Source organism: Magnolia sinica, chromosome 15, assembly GCF_029962835.1.
Source record: "Magnolia sinica isolate HGM2019 chromosome 15, MsV1, whole genome shotgun sequence".
Lineage (NCBI taxonomy): Eukaryota > Viridiplantae > Streptophyta > Magnoliopsida > Magnoliales > Magnoliaceae > Magnolia > Magnolia sinica.
In genome coordinates, this window is record NC_080587.1 from 22,537,552 (window position 1) to 22,559,686 (window position 22,135).

The 22,135-nt window shown below is 38.0% G+C and overlaps 2 long non-coding RNA genes across 2 annotated transcripts in view; both read left to right on the forward strand.

Moving 5' to 3' along the window:
• Positions 1-22,135, forward strand: part of LOC131226780 (uncharacterized) — an 81,995-nt gene that overhangs the window by 33,468 nt on the left and 26,392 nt on the right. The window lies entirely within an intron of this gene.
• LOC131226781 (uncharacterized) lies at positions 2,774-18,518 on the forward strand. Its single transcript, XR_009162017.1, has 2 exons — positions 2,774-3,455; positions 17,967-18,518. It is a non-coding gene; the product is annotated as an uncharacterized LOC131226781 (long non-coding RNA).

Sequence of the window (22,135 nt, forward strand, 5' to 3'; positions counted from 1 at the left end):
TTAGTACATTGACCCATCTTGCAATGTATATTTTCTCTGTGAAGAACCATTTATACCATGTTTGCAAAAACATGCTAAAACTGAAAGTATCTTTGTTTTGAGACATTTTATGAAATTTCTCACTATAGTGAGAAACCACATTGGGCAGAGCACAATGTTTGTCAGTGAACATCATATTTGGTTGTTGATTCTGTTTATCCTTGTTCAACGGCTGGTCAGAGGGGAAATTGCGTGAATGAGCACAATGTAACTGATGCACACATCAATCCAAACTATCTAAATTGAAGTGCCCATTGTGGATGGAGCATTAGCCCAAAATTTGCACTAATTGGACAATCCTAGCAATCTGATTTTATCACTTAAACTTGGGCCCTACACATTTCATTGTCAAACGGTCCATTTTGCGACCACCAACTATATGGTTACGATCATCAAATCAATGCGACTGTTAGGCTATGTTCATTCCATGACTAAGTGGTAGAGGGCTAGACTGAGGTCTAACTGTGCATGGGCATGTGCAATTGTGTTGGGAAATATTCACCTAAAATCCATTGCTTGTTAACTTGGCAAAAAGGATTAAAAATATAAAAAAAAATTAAAAAAAAAAAAAGGAAAGAAAGAAAGAAAGAAAGAAAAAGGCCCTGCACACATCAATCCAAAGTATCCAAATTTAAGTGTCCATTGTCGATGGAGCATTAGCCAAAAATTGCACTAATTGGACAATCCTAGCAATCTGATTTTGTTGCGTAAACTTGGGCCCTAGACATTTCATTGTCAAATATTCCATTTTGCGCCCACCAACAACATGGTTATGATCATCAAATCAATGCGACTTTTGGGCTATGCTCATTCCATGAGTGGTAGAGGGCTAGACTGAGGTCTAACTGTGCATGGGCATGTGCAATTGTGTTGGGAAATAATTACCTAAAATCCATTGCATGGTAACTTGCCAAAAAAAAAAGGGCCCTGGACCATCAGATTTCAAAATATCAATTCCTTCCTTCCGAAACACCTCTCTCTCTCTCTCTCTCTCTCTCTCTCTCTCTCTCTCTCTATATATATATATATATATATATATATATATATATATATATGGGACACTCAAGGTAGGATCAGGCTTTATATATTTTTCATAATAAGCATGCCATCTTTATAAATGCAGAGGTTGGAAACACTTCAAATATTTAATAATCGAAGCAGCCTTCAAATAAGTGGAATTTTAATACTTTGAGCTGTTGGAAGGTAGTTACAACTTTATCAAAGGAACTGTTTCCCTATCCATTTCTACTCTGTAATTCAAGGTTTCCCGTTTCCCCCATTTGGTTGATTCCAAGCATTGAGACGATTAATATCATACTTGGGATTTTTTATGCTTGTGTTCTCTCTATCCTTTGGAATGATGATGAGTTTATGGATAAAGGAAACTGTGTTTTTTGAAGAGTGATGAGAATTCTATTAGAAAGCTGTAAGAAGCAGAAAAAATACAAAGGACCAGCGACAACAACAGCCAATTAATGGCAACAAAGAGCCTGTTTCTAATCGGACACCAACACCTTGACCGTTTCCATAATAGTCTCGACAGAACAGGAGGAATTACGAAATCGACGATTGTTCCTTTCACCCCAAATCGCCCAACAAATAGCCTGTACCGTTTCCATAACAATCTTGCTTCAGTTGCCCGGCCAAAAACCTGAATTCTTGGAGGCGCCACAGCAAATCATGGCTATTCTGTCTCTACTGTTGAGAGATCTAACAAAAAAGTGTACAAGTTATCTCACCCATCAGGTCCTGACGTAGGGATGTGAATCACTTTGATGCAAGTCTATAATGCATATAGAGTTCCAATCTTCTATTTCATAATGATTATTTAAAAATAAGTTACTTTGCCTATTTGTAGGAGAGAAAAAAAATCGTGTACGTTCTCTTACATCTGGAATGTTGGGGTCCCTCAAAAAGTCATGTCTTTTGTCTGGGCTGCTAGTTTGAAAAAAGAAGGAAAAAACAATAGATAATCTTAAGAGTGTGAAGTGGTGATACCCAAACCAAATAGATTTCTGATGTGCTGTAAGGAATAGGAATTTTTGAATCATCTGCTGATTGGCTGTGAGGTTACTAGAGAAATATGGATGGCTACTGTGCTCTGTCTTGCTGCGGGATGTTGGCTGCTTGGGGTGATGTTGATGGAATGCTTGGGAAGAAGGTGGGCCATGTGAATCTTTGGACATCTGGTTAGAAAAAAAAAATAGAACATTCGAAGGCAAGAAGGCATCAGTTGGGGCTATTATGAACCAGATTTTCAGATTCCTAAAGTCATGGGTCAAAGCACAATAGGTTAAGGAAAATTCCAACTGTGATAATGGCCTCCAAATGGGAGGAATTTCTTTGACACTGGGAGAAACCCAATAAAGCAATAATTTGGTGAAAGGCTCCCCTGCTGGCTACATCAAAATAAACTTTGATGTTTACTAGTTTGGCAACTGTAGCCCAGCAGGCATAGGGTGCTGTTCGTAATCATAATGGTGGTGCCTTGGTCAAATTCTCAGGCCCAATCTATATTAAAGATTCAAAATTTGTAGAGGCTGTGAGTCTTCTACGAGAGATTAAGGTCATGTCAGAGATTATGGATTGGATTTAGGTAATAGCTAGGCTGAATTTATACAATCATGGGGTGGGATGTATGGGCAGGTTAAGACTGTAAGTGGACAGGCTATTGCTGTCTGTTTAGTTTGCTCTGGGCTATAAAGTTGGGCTGATTTTGATGCCTAGTATGAGAAAGGTGTTGGGAGGAGATGTCGGTTGGAGGAGAAAGTTACAGTACAGAGAAAAAGTTCGAGTTAGAGATGTCGGTTACTAAGTCCAAGGAGAATGTTCAACTTATGTCAGACGCCTCAAGCCTAATTGCTAATCAAATGGTTTGTTGCTGACTTGCTGTTTGTTGTTACTGATTATGAACAATGGAATGTTATATTCATGTTCTAAACCCATATTGTTGAACTTCACAGCAAGATTTGTTGCTGAAAATTTCAACATTAGAATCTGAAATTTCAACACTAGAAGGGAAAGCAGAGGAGATTGAAGCTCTTGAAAAAGTGATTGCAACACGAGACCAACATATGTGATTCTCTAGTGAACCAAGTCATCCATCTGCATGAAATTTTAGATAAGAAGGAGCATCTTCATATACAATTTGAGGAGAAGCAGAAGCTGTTAGAGGAGAAAAGAGCAGAGGTTAAAAAAAAAAACTTATTAACTAATTGATTCTTCTTCGTCTTCTTTTAGTTACTAGTATTCACTGAATTTTGCTCAACTATTAGATCTGTCTTCAGATTCAGCCATCACTTGCCTTGGCTGAAAACACACTAATAGAAGCAAGAAAACAATAAGATTTGATGCTAGAAGGAATGCAGATGGAGTTGATGAAGCATTTAAAGGAAATTTCTCGGCAAAATGATCAGGTGCCATTTTTTCCGAGAAATCGGCAAAATGATCAGGTGCCAATTTCTCGGAGATTGTTAATACTGAGAAAGAAAAGGTCTGCTCCATTTTTAAACTGCTCAGTTGATCTTCATGTACTTTGGATTATCATTCATTTTTTCTATATTATTTGAACCAATAGGCTGACAAACTTATCGGGGAAATGGAAAGAAAATATGATGAAAAAATTACAGAAAATAAAGAAGAAGCACGTCGATACTTATTGCATGTTCAGGAGGAACACGGTGCATTGGTAAGTAGTGAAGTCTAGTGTTCTAAATATAGCAGATCATACTTCATTATGCTAGACATTCTAAAAAATGCACCTGGATGTACTTTTTGAAATTATGTCTCACAAGCCAACATCCTTTGGACTCTGCAGGCACTGCTTTCAACAATAGTCCATGAGTAGACTAGTGTTCGTCATTCTTGATTTGGACTCTTCTATCCTGCATTTTACCAATGAGTCAACACAGTAATGTGGAGTTTTCCCACTGACTATGCACACATTGTAGACCTGCACAAGATATATATCTAAAATTTTTGATCTGGAGGTTGTAAACTCATCCGCTCAGAGTTGCTTGAGGCTTAATGATCTCGCTTGTTGCACATTTCAAGATAACCCGACTAAGGGGTAGAGTTTTCCTGCTCTCAATTCATGTGAGATATATATATATATATATATATATATATCAACAGAGAAAAACACTACTTTTTAATTAGAAGTTACATGCAGGACTTATGAAAGAAACATGATTTTACAATGCATAATCACTATAGGACCAACATAATAGTCATGCATCTAGCAAAGAATGCCATTGGTTAGAATACTTGGATCTATCTATTAGTTCGATGGCGTGGGAGTTGTTGTAGGGGGACCATTCTCAAAAATTCAAGAAGAAAATTGCCTAAGATCAGGTGCCAATTTCTCGGAAATTTAATGTGCCTCTGTATCTAATAAATACAGAACTTATTTAGTGGAAGCTCTTGGAGAACTTAAAATGTGTAGGTTCAGAAATTGCAGAAGCTACAGATAGTACCCCACACAAGAAGCCACAAACAATTATTAGGTTTATCTTTGTTACACACTTTTGCACTCGTCTGCTCCTTTTCTTTTCTTTTCTTTTCCTTTCAACAAATAATTGTCAAGCATTCATTGCCTTTGCAAATCCTGCTGAAAGCAAAACAGAACCCTCGGCAAGAATTGGAGCAAAATCCAATAAAATCTCTCGAAACCAAGAGACAAGCTGGATTCAGATCAAAACCGATCAGACCAACAACATCTGCCACTACATTATCACAGAATTCCCATCACAAGCACAAATCCAAAGGAAGACAACATGTAAAGATCATCATCAAAACAAAAAATTGAAAAGCAAAGCTTCAGACAATCGGATCTGAGAGCAAAATAGATCCATCAGCAGGAATTGGATCAAAATTCAACGAAATCTCTCGGAATTGAGAGACAAGCTGGATTCAGATCAAAATAGATCAAGCACAAAAAATTGAGCAAAAAAGAAAATGGAAAAAAATTAGAGAAAAAGAGGGAAAAAGGAGGATCTTATGATCGGGGGATCCCTCATGGAGGGAGGGATTTTTGCAGAAAATGTATGGCAACCAGAGAGTAGGTGATGGTTTGAATACTCTCTCTCTCTCTGATTTCAAGGGGTTGGAGAAAGATGAGCAGAAGAAGAAAGTAAGGGAAATGAATGTGGCTGCGTTTGGCAGCCTCTCCTCTTCTATTATCTTCTATTATCAGGATATCATACGATAGAGTCAGGAGAGCTGGGCGTGGTCAGTGGATCCCTGACAGTCGGGTCCACCGTGATGCAGGTGCCTTGCATCTACGCTGTTCATCTATTTTCACAGCTCGTTTTTGGGCATGATCCAAAAATGAAGTAGATTTAGATGTTAGGTGGACCACACCACAGGAAAAAGTGGTGATTGAATATCCACTATCAAAATGATGAGATATTTTCCATTTATCCAACAGGGGTGCACCGCTTGGTGATTGAGACCATTAATATGATGGACCACATACACCATTTCAGTTCTTGCACCAAAAAAAATGGACTAGATTAAAAGATCCTAGCTCTATAAAATTTTGGCTATTTTGGAAGAACGGGAACCAATGCTGTATTTTCTTTCTTGACCATCAACTTATTTAGCCACCTATTGAAGGGTAAAGATTCTTTCATCATCAGCCATCCAGCTGGACCCAATAATGTTAGCAGTTTTGATTACTGAACCATGGCCCCACTTGTATAAATTGAATGATCCTAATAACATTCTATGCGGCCACTGTATGATAAGCACGAAATCAAACCTTGCATCCACAATGGCCGATCATTTGTATTATTGGGTAAGAGATCTGATAACCGAGAATAAAAGCTAACTTTTACCCTCAATTCCTTAGTAAAAGTGGTTTAAAGTGGACTTCTAGCATTGGTTCTTTAGCAGTCGAGGCTAAAAGCAGACTTCTAGCCATAGTTCCTTAGCAACCGAGGCTAAAACTAGACTTCTAGCCTCAGTTCCTTAGCAGCTGTGGCTAAATGCTGATTTCTATCCTCGGTTCCTTAGCAACCATGGCTAAAAGCTGACTTCTAGCCAGGGATACTTAGCAATCGAGGCTAAAAGAAAACTTCTAGCTTCGGTTCCTTAGTAACAATGGTTAAAAGAGGATGCCTCAGTTTCTTAGCAACCGAGTTTAAAATAAACTTCTAGCCTTGGTTTCTTGGCAACCCAGGCTAAAAGTGGATTTATAGTCACAGTTCCTTGGCAATTGTGGCTAAAAGTTAGACTTCTAAGCTCAGTTCCCTGGCAACTGACGTTGCAAGGAAACTTCTAGCCAACCGAGCTACAAGTGGACTTTTATCGTCAGTTCCTTAGCAACAGTGGCTAAAAGATAACTTATAGCCTCACAGATTTTTAGCCTTAGTTAGCAACCAAGGCTAAAAAGGTGAAATTCTGCCACTGTTACTTGGCAACTGATGCTAGAAGTTCAAAGAAATCATAGTTATCACCATTGGTTAATAGTCAAATGGCACTTTTATTGAAAGGTGAGCAATCCTTTAAAACCATTGCGATGTATGTACTGTATACAAGTTCTTTTCTTGGTGCATATTGATGGGAAATAGATAGATGATTTTTTTATTTTTATTTCTGAGAAACAGAAAAGATCATACTATATAACATACAAGGATTTTGATAGCATTTGTAATTACTATGTTGGTGACTCCCACGGGGGAGGTTATTAGTTCTAGAGTCCAATCATAAAAGTAGGAATGGTCATTGGACCTCATGGTAACATCAATCTGGATGAAATCTGTATTCCTAAATTTTTTTTCATTAACTGGATCAAATTAATTGAAAGTGCTAAAAAGTGAAGATGCTTCCAAGTAATCTGGTTCCCATAGAGTAAACCTTTCTTTATTGGTATTTTCTATTTTGAGAATATTTGAGTGTGGTTTGTGACATGATGGTGAAGGATATGTGACATGATGGTGAAAGATATAAACTTGCTTATTATTATTATTATTATTATAGGGAGCTCATGGCAATAGTTAATTAAAAATGAATTTGTGAAATAGAAGCCTGAGTGGGACTGGAGGTGCTCGCATGAATATCTCGAAATGAGATTTTGACATTTTGAGACATGTATTACATATTCGAAGTATAATTGACTTTATTGGAATTGCAATTTTTTCATTTAACTCGGATTAAAATAACTTGATTTTTTTTTTTTTTTCTGAACGATGTTAAAATAACTTGAATTCTAATTTTAGTTTAATTAATGTATCCGTTTTAATTTTACACATTAGGCATGTGCAAGTGGTCATGGGCCGGGCCGGGCTAGTCTTGGGCACTTAAACTGTTGTACAGGTTGGATATTTTTTGGGACATGGGTTGGGCCTAGGTTAGCCTGGAGGATTTTGGGCTGGTATTTAGAACCATAGAGCCTGGCTCACTGACCATGCTAACCAATAGAACCAGACAAGCCAAGCCATCCATGATGGGCCATATTTGCCATATGAACATAGAGACCGACCACCATGAATGGAAGGGTGGGAGCTGTCGGTCTGCAATTTTCTTTGCACCAATGGGAATTCAAATCTGGCTCAACTAAGATAAACAATAAAAATAAAAATTCTTGTGTTGAGCCTAAAGTGGAACATGACCCAAATCTCACACAAACTTGAGATGTTGATTTACCTCTTTACTCTCTCTCATGCCAACCTCAGCATCTCTTTTCAAATGCAACAACAATATAATTGAATTTTTCACTAGCAAAAATCAAAGGGTATAACGCAAGATATATGTTTAGACCATGATCTAGTAGCTAGAACACTATAGTCCAAGCTTCAAGTGTCCATGTGGGTTGTGTTTTGAGTGTTTGTTAAAAAAAATAAAACGAAAAAGGAATTTAAAAAAAAAAAAGCTGGAATAAATTTTCTTTTTAGGTGGACAGTACCACCACTGCACGTATAATAAAGAGCAGGGATACACCTAACCCTTGTTTTGCTAAGGAAAATAAAAAATAAAATCAAGATCATATAGAGATCTAATGATTTAATTTGTGGGTGTCAAATGGATGGCTAAAACTAAATTGGTCAGGGTGCAATTTCAATGGGACAATTCGGATGGATTAAAATCATCCAATCAGTATCAATTCATGTTACTGCATGTGGCAAACATAAAAGATCTAGACCATTCATCTACTTGGCTTTATTTGGTGGGGAAAGTATTAAAATTTTATTGGATTGGGCATATGTGTTAAATTTAGTGGCATGGCAATAACATGTTTCATCTTATACTCTTTAAAAGATAGAAATTGAGACAATAGGGGCAACTATGACAAATTGCCAAATTTTAGACATTTGTTCTATGTTTACCAAACTTGTTTTTGTGAGAAAAAAATATGCTTATTGTCAAATATTAAGACCATTTTTCAGACAAATTACAAAATAGATTTTTCAGTACTTGTAAGTACTAAAATTCAGCACTTTTAATTTTCAACACTTAAATTAATTTCAGACCTAGTTTATCAAATGACACCTTCATGAGGGAGGGAGGGAGGGAGGGTTCTGAGCAACCTTCTTGAAGCCACTTTAAAACGGAAGCGGATTGCGTACTGAGTAACTCAGAACGGTAAGCATACTGAGTAAACTCCATGGGCCCCAGTGTCATTCATGCATTATATCCATTCCGTCCATCTCTTTTAACACATAATTTTAGGGCTTTATGCCAAAAATGAAGTATATCCAAACCTCAAATGGACCACACCACTAGAAACGTGTGTGCGTAAACTCTCCCCCCTCCCCCCCCCAAAGAAAAAAAGAAGAAGTTATAATGTGTTATTGTATATGACAATGGGTAAGATGCTGGAAACTAGTAAAGCTTAACTCCATGACTAGTACATTGAAGAGTATAAGGAAGAGCTATCAACATTGCAAAAATTGGATTTCTGGACAACGGCTTTCAATGCATAAGGCATCTCCAACATTCTAATCTTCATATTTTTTCTCTTCTTTTCTTTAAATATTTTTTTTTGTTAATATAGTAACAACACATTAGTAGGAGCACTTACCCAAAAAAAGAGAAAAAGAAAAAAGAGGCAAAGCAATCTTTTCCAAGAGCCACTCTTTGAACTAGTCCCCTGCAATAATTCACCATTTTAGAAATGGTGTGAGTCATCATTTTCACATGTTCCACCTATTTAAGGTTATCCATACTTTCACTCATTCAAAAAAGCTCCGTAAGAACTCCTGCTCTGTTTTTTTCAAAGAAACTTATTTTAAGTCATTAAGTTACTTTTTGCACTTAAGTTAGTTTGATAAATATCATTACAAAAGTAACTTATTACTAAAAGTTATTTATATAAGTTTTTTCTTAGCTTTTTAACTTACTACTTTCCTACTCTCTCTCTACCACAGTGCTATCAAAGGAGGCCCTCTCTCACTTTCGATGTCAAAGGAGTCGCTCCCTCGCCGTCCATACCAAAGGAGGCCCCACATGGACGGTTGACATCGAAGGTGGGGCTCACACAATGGACAGTCCACATTAACGGTGGGCCCCACATGATGGATGGTCCCATTTTAATGTGGGGCCGCATAATGGATGGTCTACATCAAAGGTTGGCCCATAATGATAAATAGCCTACATCTAAAGTGGGCTAGTATGATGGCGACCCACTCTAAAGGTGGGGCACACACAATCAACAATCCACATCAAAGGTTGGCCCCACATGATGGACAGTGGATGTGAGGGGAATCAAGCAAATGTGAGGGGGATCAAGCAAACTTGAGGGAAACCAAACATGCTTTTCTAATTTTTAGCTGATAAATATGATGTTTGGTAAACATACTTCTTTGTTGAGTAAGTAGAAACCCAAAATAAGCTACTTACGGCATAAGTACTTATCTAAAGTAACTTGCTAGCCAAATGCCTCCGAAGGGCCCGTTTGAATACCACCAAATAAGTTACATTTTCTAGTTATAATAGTAGATAAGTGACTTATTTCAGATAAGTTTGGTTTATGATTAGTTATAAGTAACTTGTGCTTAGTTCTGCCCATTTAATAAATCCAAAAATCAGTGATAGGTAGTGGTTTCATGGCACTGTTTTTAATTTATAGAATTAATAAATAAACTGACTAAAAGGCAACTTGGCAAGTTAAGGAAGCATCAGGGTGTGCCGACAAATTGCATAAGTAAAATGCAATGACTGTGATTAACAAAGACACATCAGTTGCAGTACCCTGGTTAACCAGATGCTTCTTTCACTAGCTGGAGAGAAATTATAAATTGAATGGTGAAAATTCAAGGATAAAAGTTCAATCATAAGCAAAATTGTGAGAAATTAAATACAAATGTAACACCACAATAGGCAAAATTTCAAGGACAAAAGTAGAATCATGAGTATAGGAAATGCATCAACCATGTACTGGAAAACAAATGAATCACCTCATATACAACTTCTTTGCCAAAATTCGATCGAAGCAGTTCTCCCGCAGTCTCAGTGCATGTGTCAATGAGACTCTGCAAAGGAATACCAGAAACCACTTAGTTTTCTCTTGAAACACATTATCAAAAGAAACACATACAAGCTGGATATGCAGTCGAGTTGAAGTTATGGACTAAAACTGAAAGCCTTCTGAGGAAAATAGTTAACCATTTCATCCCATAACTGTTCAATGCAGGGCCGAAACTCTTTTTTTATTATTATTTAAAGCTAATGGAGGTCCGAAGCTTTTTCCTCTAAATTTTTTTTAAACATTACTGTTGTTGAATACCTTGATAGGGCCTGCAATGGACCACTTTCCAGGATGCTTGACTTGCTGCCAGCATGAGGGTATTGAACCTGTCACTGTCGCCTAATGTCATTACTCATCCATCTTATGCACCATTAGGATAGATTACATAAATCTTAGTTTGGATTAGGTTAGATGCTGCATTGTTTCCTAATTAGGGCTGTAAACGGGTTGGATATGGATCAGATATTGCAATATCTGTATATGATAGCTGACTTGAACATTACAATGGAGATGACATATGTGAGCAACAAGCAATGCCCAGTTTATACCACCAAGAAAGCTTGAAACCTGATCATGGCAGAGAAAAGAGAGAGAGAGAGAGAGAGAGAGAATAGAAGTCCCTCGGAAATCAGTGGCAGCAAGGATCAATTTCCACAAATTGATATTCAACTTGTGTTGACTGATAGTTGAAACAAGCGGAATTGTTGTTTTGGCCAAAGCCTGGCAGATTGGATTGGCCAAGAATGTGGAATCAATTCTTCTTTACAGGGCATTTAAGTGGGCCCTGATTTCCTTGTTCTGTAACTTTTTTTTTTGGCTTTAAAACCCTTGTTAAGCTTCAACATGACATGCCCAACATCCATCTGGGCCATTGGTTAGGCCTTGAGTATACCTTGGTCTGATAATCAGTTGGGTATACTAATGTTGGCCGCATGTGCATTGAGGGTGGGACTTCATTCACAAATTGATATTCAACTTGTGTTGACTGATAGTTGAAACAAGCAGAGTTGTTGTTTTGGCCAAAGCCTGGCAGATTGGATTGGCCAAGAATGTGGAATCAATTCTTCTTTACAGGGCATTTAAGTGGGCCCTGATTTCCTTGTTCTGTAACTTTTTTTTTTGGCTTTAAAACCCTTGTTAAGCTTCAACATGACATGCCCAACATCCATCTGGGCCATTGGTTAGGCCTTGAGTATACCTTGGTCTGATAATCAGTTGGGTATACTAATGTTGGCCGCATGTGCATTGAGGGTGGGACTTCATTCATTCTTTTAGCTGTCAAATGTTACCCACTTGATGTGTGGGCCAAGCCCTGGCCAGGGCACATACGTGCTCGGGCCTGCCTCATAATGGCACAGATTTTTTTAGTACCATTACTGAGATAAGGGTGTGAGAACAAGAAAGTTGCAACTGCTCACACTCAATCAGTTGTCAGGTGGCGGCACCAACACCTGAAAACCATCTGATTAAAGGTCCAACAAAAGTTAAAATGCCTCATACCTTCGTTTCATGCGGACATTTTGCACCAGATCATTCCCATTGGCACATTGCTCATGGCTCTGAGGTTCAGAGGAGCTAGTCAGAAGCTCAACTCAGTACATACCGAGTCAGCCTGGTTTATCATCTACTCTACTAGCTCAAGTTCAGTGCCCTAAAATGATGATATTATGGTCCAAATCTGAAAAGGGGCACAAAAATAGGAAGGGTAAAACAAAATCTAAGAGAGAGGGAAACAGATATTGTACTCACATTTAAAAATAAAGAGGTAGATCAGCTCAGATCTCTGTTTACAGTGACTAAAAGGATCAGAACTCGTTGGATGTGGTACTCACCTAGTGCAAGATGGATGATGGTCGCTGAAATTGTTTTCGGCAGGAAAAAGACCGCCCAACATGAGAGAGAGCGAGAGAGAGGGAGGGAGCGAGGGAATCGGGGTTGTGGTAGGGTAGTTGGAGTGTTGATCCAGGTCGGTGGTGGTGGGTAGCTGCTGGAGTTGTAGCAGACGGTGGTTGTAGGGCAGAGTTCCAATCTGGAAACCCTAACATTCACAAATTGAGATCTGAGAGAATTTGGAAATCTTGGGAAGGGGCTCTCACCTTTCTTGACCGGCGGTGTCCCAAATCTAGGCTTTGATTTTTTGAGATTTGAGAGAAAAAGAGGGGGATTATGAAACGTGAAGAGCTTTGGAAGAAATGAGAATAAAAACGAGAGAGAGAGAGAGAGAGAGAGAGAGAGAGAGAGAGAGAGAGAGAGAGAGAGAGAGAGGGTAACGAGAAGGCTGAGAGATAGAGAGAGGGTAAGTGGGCGCCGTCTGTTCGTGCTGCACTATATCTGACATTAAGAACGGTTTAAAACTGTTCCCATTAGGAATGGCCTAAAGCCGTTCCTAAACCAAAGACATGGCCATTCCTAATTAGTGATTTTGGTGTAGGGCCTATGCAATTAGATGACTTTTATCCTCGGTTCCTTAGCAACCATGGCTAAAAGCCGACTTTTGACCATGACTTGTTAGTAACTATGGCAAAATAGTGGACTTCTAGCCTCGGTTTCTTATCAACTGAGTTTAAAATAAACTTCTAGCCTTGGTTTCTTAGCAACCGAGGATAAAAGACACATTTAGCCCCATTTGGTTGCAAACTGTGTTCAAAATATCGGTATCGCACCATGTATCACACCCTTGAGATACAGATACGTATCGGTTATCACATGGGATATATCATTTGTATCGCATAATTTATCACACTTTTTGGGAAACATGGGGAACATTGAGGAAATGGTTGAAATTTTTAATGAAACTTTGAAGATTGTTAAAAAAGCCCTTAATACACACTTTTAAATCATAACATCTCAAAAAAAAAAAATGCACATAATAAGTTTCCTTTGTATAGGGTCTTAAGCTATGCGATGTTTAACTGAACTAATGCAACTATATTTAAATTGGATGCATAATATTTATAAATATATCATAGTCATGTATGAAAACACAACCATTCGGAGATATCAATTTAGGGCATGAGCCAAAGAATTAGACAGATCCAAAACTGGAGTGACCCCACAACAGAAAATAGTGGAGAGAGACACCCACTGCTAAAATTTTCTATAGGCCACGAAAGTTTTCCATCAAGTTGAATTTTGTTTTTTCCCTTCTTTAATGTCCGTCGTTGCTTATGAACGGGTTGGATCTCAGATAAACATCATAGTGGACCTTAGGAAGGTTTCAACGGTGGGCGTCCCTCTCCCCACTGTTTTTTGTGGTGGGGTCCTCTCCAGGGCTGGGTTCCCTTCCCTTCGTTTCTTTGATATTCTAGCGGTGATAAGATTGGGTGTGTGCTTAGAAGGTGATAGGCAGTGGACCCCACTTGAACCGGGGCGTCCTATAAAATTGGACGAAGATTGCGAACTACCCCCGCCCCGATGGCTTCGAACGGACAGTTCTATGGGCAGGCCCAACGTGATGTATCTGTACATCCAAGCCGTCAATCCCTTTTCTCATATTATTTTAAGGCATGAGCACAAAAATGAGGCAGATCCAACGCTCAAGTGGACAACACCAAATAATAAGTTTGGTTGCATTAAAATGCACAAAGCATTAAATGTCAGTTGCTTTAATGCTAGTGGTCGGTGCTTTGTGGGCCCCACCATAATGTATTTGTTTCATCCATTTCGTTCATCCATTTTTACAGATCATTTTAGGATTGATACAAAAAATTATAGGGATATAAATCGTGGGTGGACCACACAACAGGAAAACAATAATGATTGGATATCCACCATTAAAATCCTCCTAAGGCCCACTGTACTTTTTATTTGACATCCAATCTGTTGATTGGGTCCTAAATACCCAGATGAAGGGAAGAAATAAATATCATGTTGATCCAAAGCTTTTCTAGCTCCCAAAACGTTTTTAATGGTCAACGCTCATTCAACACTGTTTCCTATAATGTGGTCCACTTGAGTTGTGGATATGATTTAATTTTGGGCTCAATAACTTAAATTATCAGTAGAAACGTATGGACGGCGTGGATGGACCACATACATTAAAGGTGGGCCCAAGTGAGTTTAATGAGTACCATAAGAGCGTACTGAGTAACGCACCACGCAAGCGGATTGCATACTGAGTAACTCAGCGTACTGAGTAAACTTCGTGGGGGCCACCGTCATTCATGCACTATATCAACTCCGTACATCAGCTTTATCATATAGTTTTAGGGCTTTAAACCAAAATTTAATCATATCCAAAGTTTAAGTGGACCACACCACCTGAAATAGTGTGAATTGAAGTCTACCGTTGAAAAGTTCTCGGGGCCCACAGAAGTTTTAGATCAAGATGATATTTGTGTTTTCCATTCATCCATGTCTGCGTGATCTTATGAACAGTTTGGATGACAAATAAACATCACCAGGGCCTTAGAAATGTTTCAACGGTGGAAATCAATACTTCCACTGTTTCCTTTGGTATGGTCTACTTGAGCTTTTGATATACTTCAGTTTTGGGCTCAACCCCTAAAATGATCTGGAAAAACGTATGGACGGTGTGGATAAACCACATGAATTCACAGTGGGCCCAACAGAGTTTACTCAGTACGATGAGAGTGTACTGAGTAACTCAGTACGCATCCGAATTTCTTTTTAACCCATTCGCGCCCCTCCTTCACATTCCCTCTCCTTCATGATAGCATGCGTTCTAGATCGACGTTCGCAGCGAGGTTTCCTCAATCCGGCATGATTTCTCACCGGAATCTCGAAAGAATTCCCATAGACACTCTCCAATCAGCGAAGAAAGAGGGAAATTGAAGAAAATTGCGAGAAAAAGAGGGAAAGCGTGCTTACCTGTCGAATGGCTTACCTTTGATCACCGATCTTCGCTGCAGCCTACAATTACTCTCCGATTTCTCTTCTTCTTCTTCTTCTTCTTTTTTCTTTCGCGCGATATCGCCGATATATCATGCGATATCGACGATATATCGGCCGATATCTGAATTTTGGATTTTTTAGTATCTTCCGGGGGTTATCACGAGGGTTTCGTCTCGCAGGGGTGCGATAACGATAAAAGTGGATTTATAGTCACAGTTCCTTGGCAATTGTGGCTAAAAGTTAGACTTCTAAGCTCAGTTCCCTGGCAACTGACGTTGCAAGGAAACTTCTAGCCAACCGAGCTACAAGTGGACTTTTATCGTCAGTTCCTTAGCAACAGTGGCTAAAAGATAACTTATAGCCTCATAAACTTTTAGCCTCAGTTACTTAGAAACCAAGGCTAAAAAGATGAATTTTTGCCATCACATACTTGGCAACCAATGCTAGAAGTTCACTTTTAGTCTCGGTTCTTTGGCAATTGAGATCAAAAGCCGACTATTAGCCTTGGTTCCTTGGCAACCGAGGTGAAATAGTGAACTTTTAGCCTCAATTCCTTGGCAACCGCTGAAAACAAACTTTTAGCCTTGGTTTCTTAGCAATCAGTAGCTAAAAAGTTGACTTTTAGCCCTAGTTCCTTAGTAAACCGTAGCTAAAAGCTAACTTTTAACCTCAGTTCCTTGGCAACTGAGGCTAAAAAGTTGACTTTTAGCATCAGTTTCTATGCAACTATGGCTAAAAAGTAGATTTAGCTTCAATTGGAGGCAACCGTGGCTAAAATTTAGATTTAGTCTCGGTCCTTACCAACCGAGGCAAAATGGCTGACTTTTAGCCTTGGTTCCTTAGCAAATGAGGCTAAATAGCATATTTAACCTCAAGTTTTTGAACCAGAGCTAAAACTGTGGCTAAAGGCCTGTTTTCTTGTAGTGGAGGTTGCTTGAGGGGTTTTCAGCATTTAGTACACTCTTTTGAGAGTTTTCTCTTTATCTGTCTCTTTTTAGGTTTTTAGCGTCAATTCCTTGGCGATCGTGGCTAAAAACTTACTTTTAGCCTTGGTTTCTTAGCAACTGAGGCTAAAAGTTGACTTTTAGCCCTAGTTCCTTAGTAAACCGTAGCTAAAAGCTAACTTTTAACCTCAGTTCCTTGGCAACTGAGGCTAAAAAGTTGACTTTTAGCATCAGTTTCTATGCAACTATGGCTAAAAAGTAGATTTAGCTTCAATTGGAGGCAACCGTGGCTAAAATTTAGATTTAGTCTCGGTCCTTACCAACCGAGGCAAAATGGCTGACTTTTAGCCTTGGTTCCTTAGCAAATGAGGCTAAATAGCATATTTAACCTCAAGTTTTTGACCCAGAGCTAAAACTGTGGCTAAAGGCCTGTTTTCTTGTAGTGGAGGTTGCTTGAGGGGTTTTCAGCATTTAGTACACTCTTTTGAGAGTTTTTCTCTTTATCTGTCTCTTTTTAGGTTTTTACTGTTCACCAAACTCTCTATCCGTCTTCGAGGGCTTCTCTCAAGGCAGCTTAGCATTAGGGGCATTTGGCAACGCTTAACTACTCCAATAAGAGCTACTCTAATAATAGCTAGAGAATTAGGACTTTTTGTTCTAGGCGCTTGTTTTACAATAAGTTCGTTTGGTAAAGTTAGCATGTTAAATAAAGCATTCAAAGGGTGGTGGTTGTCATTTTTAAATCATGTCCCAAAGGGGTAAGACCGGAATTACTGAAATAGCTTTGGAACAAGCTTGTCCCAAAATCATCCCAAAAATGTGGCAATTTTGACGGAACATGTCAACCTACTTTAGCACAATTAGCTCTTAATGGATAAGTGGGCTTGAGTTGAGAGGTAAAACCTCGTCTGTAAAATAGTAGACGTTAACTAGACCATTACCAAACAATCTAATTTCGATATATATATATATATATATATATATAAAAGAAATAAGCAAATAAGCTTGTATAATAAGACTAAGAGTTGCCGAACACCTCCTTAGTGAGGCGAGAGTAGTTCCTTATGAGTTTCGACCATCACCTATTCCATTTTTTAATCTTTCAATAAGCAAGTATAGGTTAAGTTAGGTGGGATATTTAGAAGAACACTTTTATTTTGGGGTTTCTAAATCTTAAGGATCCCAATTTAAATAAACAGACAACATTTAAGCATCATTATCCATGTATTCTTATTATGTTATCTTGCTCACAGGATTTATCTTCTGTTTTTGCAACTTACCAAACTTCCAGTTTGGATGAATAAAATAGAATATTAAGAAATCTGGAAATTGATAAATGGAGCATTGTGACTGATGATGTAACTGTTAGTCTCTGGAAATTCCAAGTTTCCTCCGTTCTCCATTTTCTTATTGTAAATGAGATATGTTCATTTATTATCTTAGATGAGGCTTAGATGATGATAACAATGATTCGACAGGAATGCAATTATGCAGTTCACTGATTCTCTCTCTCTCTCTCTCGCTCTCTCTCTCTCTCTATGCAGCCCTTTGAAGGTTTTAATGATGCAAACTGAATTTTAGAATTATACATGTAAATATTTTTGTTGATGTCTTATAGCCCACCCCTCCACGATTTTATCTTTATATCTTTTTGCCCCCAGAAGATGAATGTTGAAAGGATGCAAACGGGATTTATTTTGGACTGGTGATCGACTCCGAAGTGCCCTTTTATATCAAGGAATTATTAAACAGCCTTGTAGTCTTTTGCATTTAAAGCTTGGAAGGAAACCCAGTCAGATACCCTGTTTAAAGCTCCTCTTTTGTAGCAACACAAAGATTAAGATGAGCATCAACAAAACAGTCTGTTGGGAGCTAGAGGCAGGAAGGAAAGTGTGTCATCAACTCTCTTTGGGAGAGTGAAGGTGGCACAGTGCAATGCCGCATATGGCCGTGCAATGTTAATTTGTCCATCATGTATCCTAACCCCATCCTCGTAGTTGCCCTTTTTTTACCCAACATTCTTTGTTGCTTGACGGGCATTTTAGACAGCATTGAGATGTTGGTATTTGACAGCAATAGCTACCAATGTTGTCACCGTCGTCAATTTACTATTCAAATTGTATCACATTTTACTATTTGAATTGTATCAAACAAAGAAATCAAGTATGTTGGTGTTTGACAGCAATAGCTACCAATGTTGTATTTGAAAGCAATAGCTACCAATGTTGTCACAGTCGTCAATTTACTATTCAAATTGTATCACGACTTACTATTCAAATCGTATCAAACAAAGAAATCAAGTTATTTTGATCCTTGTGGAAAGTGTTAATTCAGGGATTTTGATATTCAAAAACCAAAACAAAGAATTTATAGTTATCGCCATTGGTTAATAGTCAAATGGCACTTTTATTGAAAGGTGAGCAATCCTTTAAAACCATTGCGATGTATGTACTGTATACAAGTTCTTTTCTTGGTGCATATTGATGGGAAATAGATAGATGATTTTTTTATTTTTATTTCTGATTTATATTTCTAGAAACAGAAAAGATCTTACTATATAACATACAAGGATTTTGATAGCATTTGTAATTACTATGTTGGTGACTCCCACGGGGGAGGTTATTAGTTCTAGAGTCCAAGCATAAAAGTAGGAATGGTCATTGGACCTCATGGTAACATCAATCTGGATGAAATCTGTATTCCTAAATTTTTTTTCATTAACTGGATCAAATTAATTGAAAGTGCTAAAAAGTGAAGATGCTTCCAAGTAATCTGGTTCCCATAGAGTAAACCTTTCTTTATTGGTATTTTCTATTTTGAGAACATTTGAGTGGATATGTGACACGATGGTGAAAGATATAAACTTGCTTATTATTATTATTATAGGGAGCTCATGGCAATAGTTAATTAAAAATGAATTTGTGAAATAGAAGCCTGAGTGGGACTGGAGGTGCTCGCATGAATATCTCGAAATGAGATTTTGACATTTTGAGACATGTATTACATATTCGAAGTATAATTGACTTTATTGGAATTGCAATTTTTTCATTAAACTGGGATTAAAATAACTTGAATTTTTTGTTCCTGAACGATGTTAAAATAACTCGAATTCTAATTTTAGTTTAATTAATGTATCCGTTTTAATTTTACACATTAGGGATGTGCAAGTGGTCATGGGCTGGGCCAGGCTAGTCTTGGGCACTTAAACTGTTGTACAGGTTGGATATTTTTTGGGACATGGGTTGGGCCTAGGTTAGCCTGGAGGATTTTGGGCTGGTATTTAGAACCATAGAGCCTGGCTCACTGACCATGCTAACCAATAGAACCAGACAAGCCAAGCCATCCATGATGGGCCATAGTTCCCAAATGCACATAGAGACCGGCCACCATGAATGGAAGGGTGGGAGCTGTCGGTCTGCAATTTTCTTTGCACCAATGGGAATTCAAATCTGGCTCAACTAAGATAAACAATAAAAATAAAAATTCTTGTGTTGAGCCTAAAGTGGAACATGACCCAAATCTCACACAAACTTGAGATGTTGATTTACCTCTTTACTCTCTCTCATGCCAACCTCAGCATCTCTTTTCAAATGCAACAACGATATAATTGAATTTTTCACTAGCAAAAATCAAAGGGTAGAATTCAAGATATATGTTTAGACCATGATCTAGGAGCTAGAACACTATAGTCCAAGCTTCAAGTGTCCATGTGGGTTGTGTTTTGAGTGTTTGTTAAAAAAAATAAAACGAAAAAGGAATTTAAAAAAAAAAAATCTGGAATAAATTTTCTTTTTAGGTGGACAGTACCACCACTGCACGTATAATAAAGAGCAGGGATACACCTAACCCTTGTTTTGCTAAGGAAAATAAAAAATAAAATCAAGATCATATAGAGATCTAATGATTTAATTTGTGGGTGTCAAATGGATGGCTAAAACTAAATTGGTCAGGGTGCAATTTCAATGGGACAATTCGGATGGATTAAAATCATCCAATCAGTATCAATTCATGTCACTGCATGTGGCAAACATGAAAGATCTAGATTATTCATCAACTCGGCTTTTATTTTGTTGGGGAAAGTATTAAAATTTTATTGCATTGGATATAAGTGGGCCAAATCTTGAAGTATGACAACAACAAATTTCATCTCTCACTTTACAGAAAATAGAAATTGAAAAAATAGGGGCAACTATGACAAATTGCCAAATTTTAGACATTTGTTCTATGTTTACCAAACTTGTTTTTGTGAGAAAAAAATATGCTTATTGTCAAATATTAAGACCATTTTTCAGACAAATTACAAAATAGATTTTTCAGTACTTGTAAGTACTAAAATTCAGCACTTTTAATTTTCAACACTTAAATTAATTTCAGACCTAGTTTATCAAATGACACCTTCATGAGGGAGGGAGGGAGGGAGGGTTCTGAGCAACCTTCTTGAAGCCACTTTAAAACGGAAGCGGATTGCGTACTGAGTAACTCAGAACGGTAAGCATACTGAGTAAACTCCATGGGCCCCAGTGTCATTCATGCATTATATCCATTCCGTCCATCTCTTTTAACACATAATTTTAGGGCTTTATGCCAAAAATGAAGTATATCCAAACCTCAAATGGACCACACCACTAGAAACGTGTGTGCGTAAACTCTCCCCCCTCCCCCCCCCAAAGAAAAAAAGAAGAAGTTATAATGTGTTATTGTATATGACAATGGGTAAGATGCTGGAAACTAGTAAAGCTTAACTCCATGACTAGTACATTGAAGAGTATAAGGAAGAGCTATCAACATTGCAAAAATTGGATTTCTGGACAACGGCTTTCAATGCATAAGGCATCTCCAACATTCTAATCTTCATATTTTTTCTCTTCTTTTCTTTAAATATTTTTTTTTGTTAATATAGTAACAACACATTAGTAGGAGCACTTACCCAAAAAAAGAGAAAAAGAAAAAAGAGGCAAAGCAATCTTTTCCAAGAGCCACTCTTTGAACTAGTCCCCTGCAATAATTCACCATTTTAGAAATGGTGTGAGTCATCATTTTCACATGTTCCACCTATTTAAGGTTATCCATACTTTCACTCATTCAAAAAAGCTCCGTAAGAACTCCTGCTCTGTTTTTTTCAAAGAAACTTATTTTAAGTCATTAAGTTACTTTTTGCACTTAAGTTAGTTTGATAAATATCATTACAAAAGTAACTTATTACTAAAAGTTACTTATATATAAGTTTTTCTTAGCTTTTTAACTTACTACTTTCCTACTTCTCTCTCTCTACCACAGTGCTATCAAAGGAGGCCCTCTCTCACTTTCGATGTCAAAGGAGTCTCTCCCTCGCCGTCCATACCAAAGGAGGCCCCACATGGACTGTTGACATCGAAGGTGGGGCTCACACAATGGACAGTCCACATTAACGGTGGGCCCCACATGATGGATGGTCCCATTTTAATGTGGGGCCGCATAATGGATGGTCTACATCAAAGGTTGGCCCATAATGATAAATAGCCTACATCTAAAGTGGGCTAGTATGATGGCGACCCACTCTAAAGGTGGGGCACACACAATCAACAATCCACATCAAAGGTTGGCCCCACATGATGGACAGTGGATGTGAGGGGAATCAAGCAAACTTGAGAAATAATTACTTATATTGAAAACCAAACATGCTTTTCTAATTTTTAGCTGATAAATATGATGTTTGGTAAACATACTTCTTTGTTGAGTAAGTAGAAACCCAAAATAAGCTACTTACGGCATAAGTACTTATCTAAAGTAACTTGCTATCCAAACGCCCCCTGAGGGCCTGTTTTGGAGACCACCAAATAAGTTACTTTTT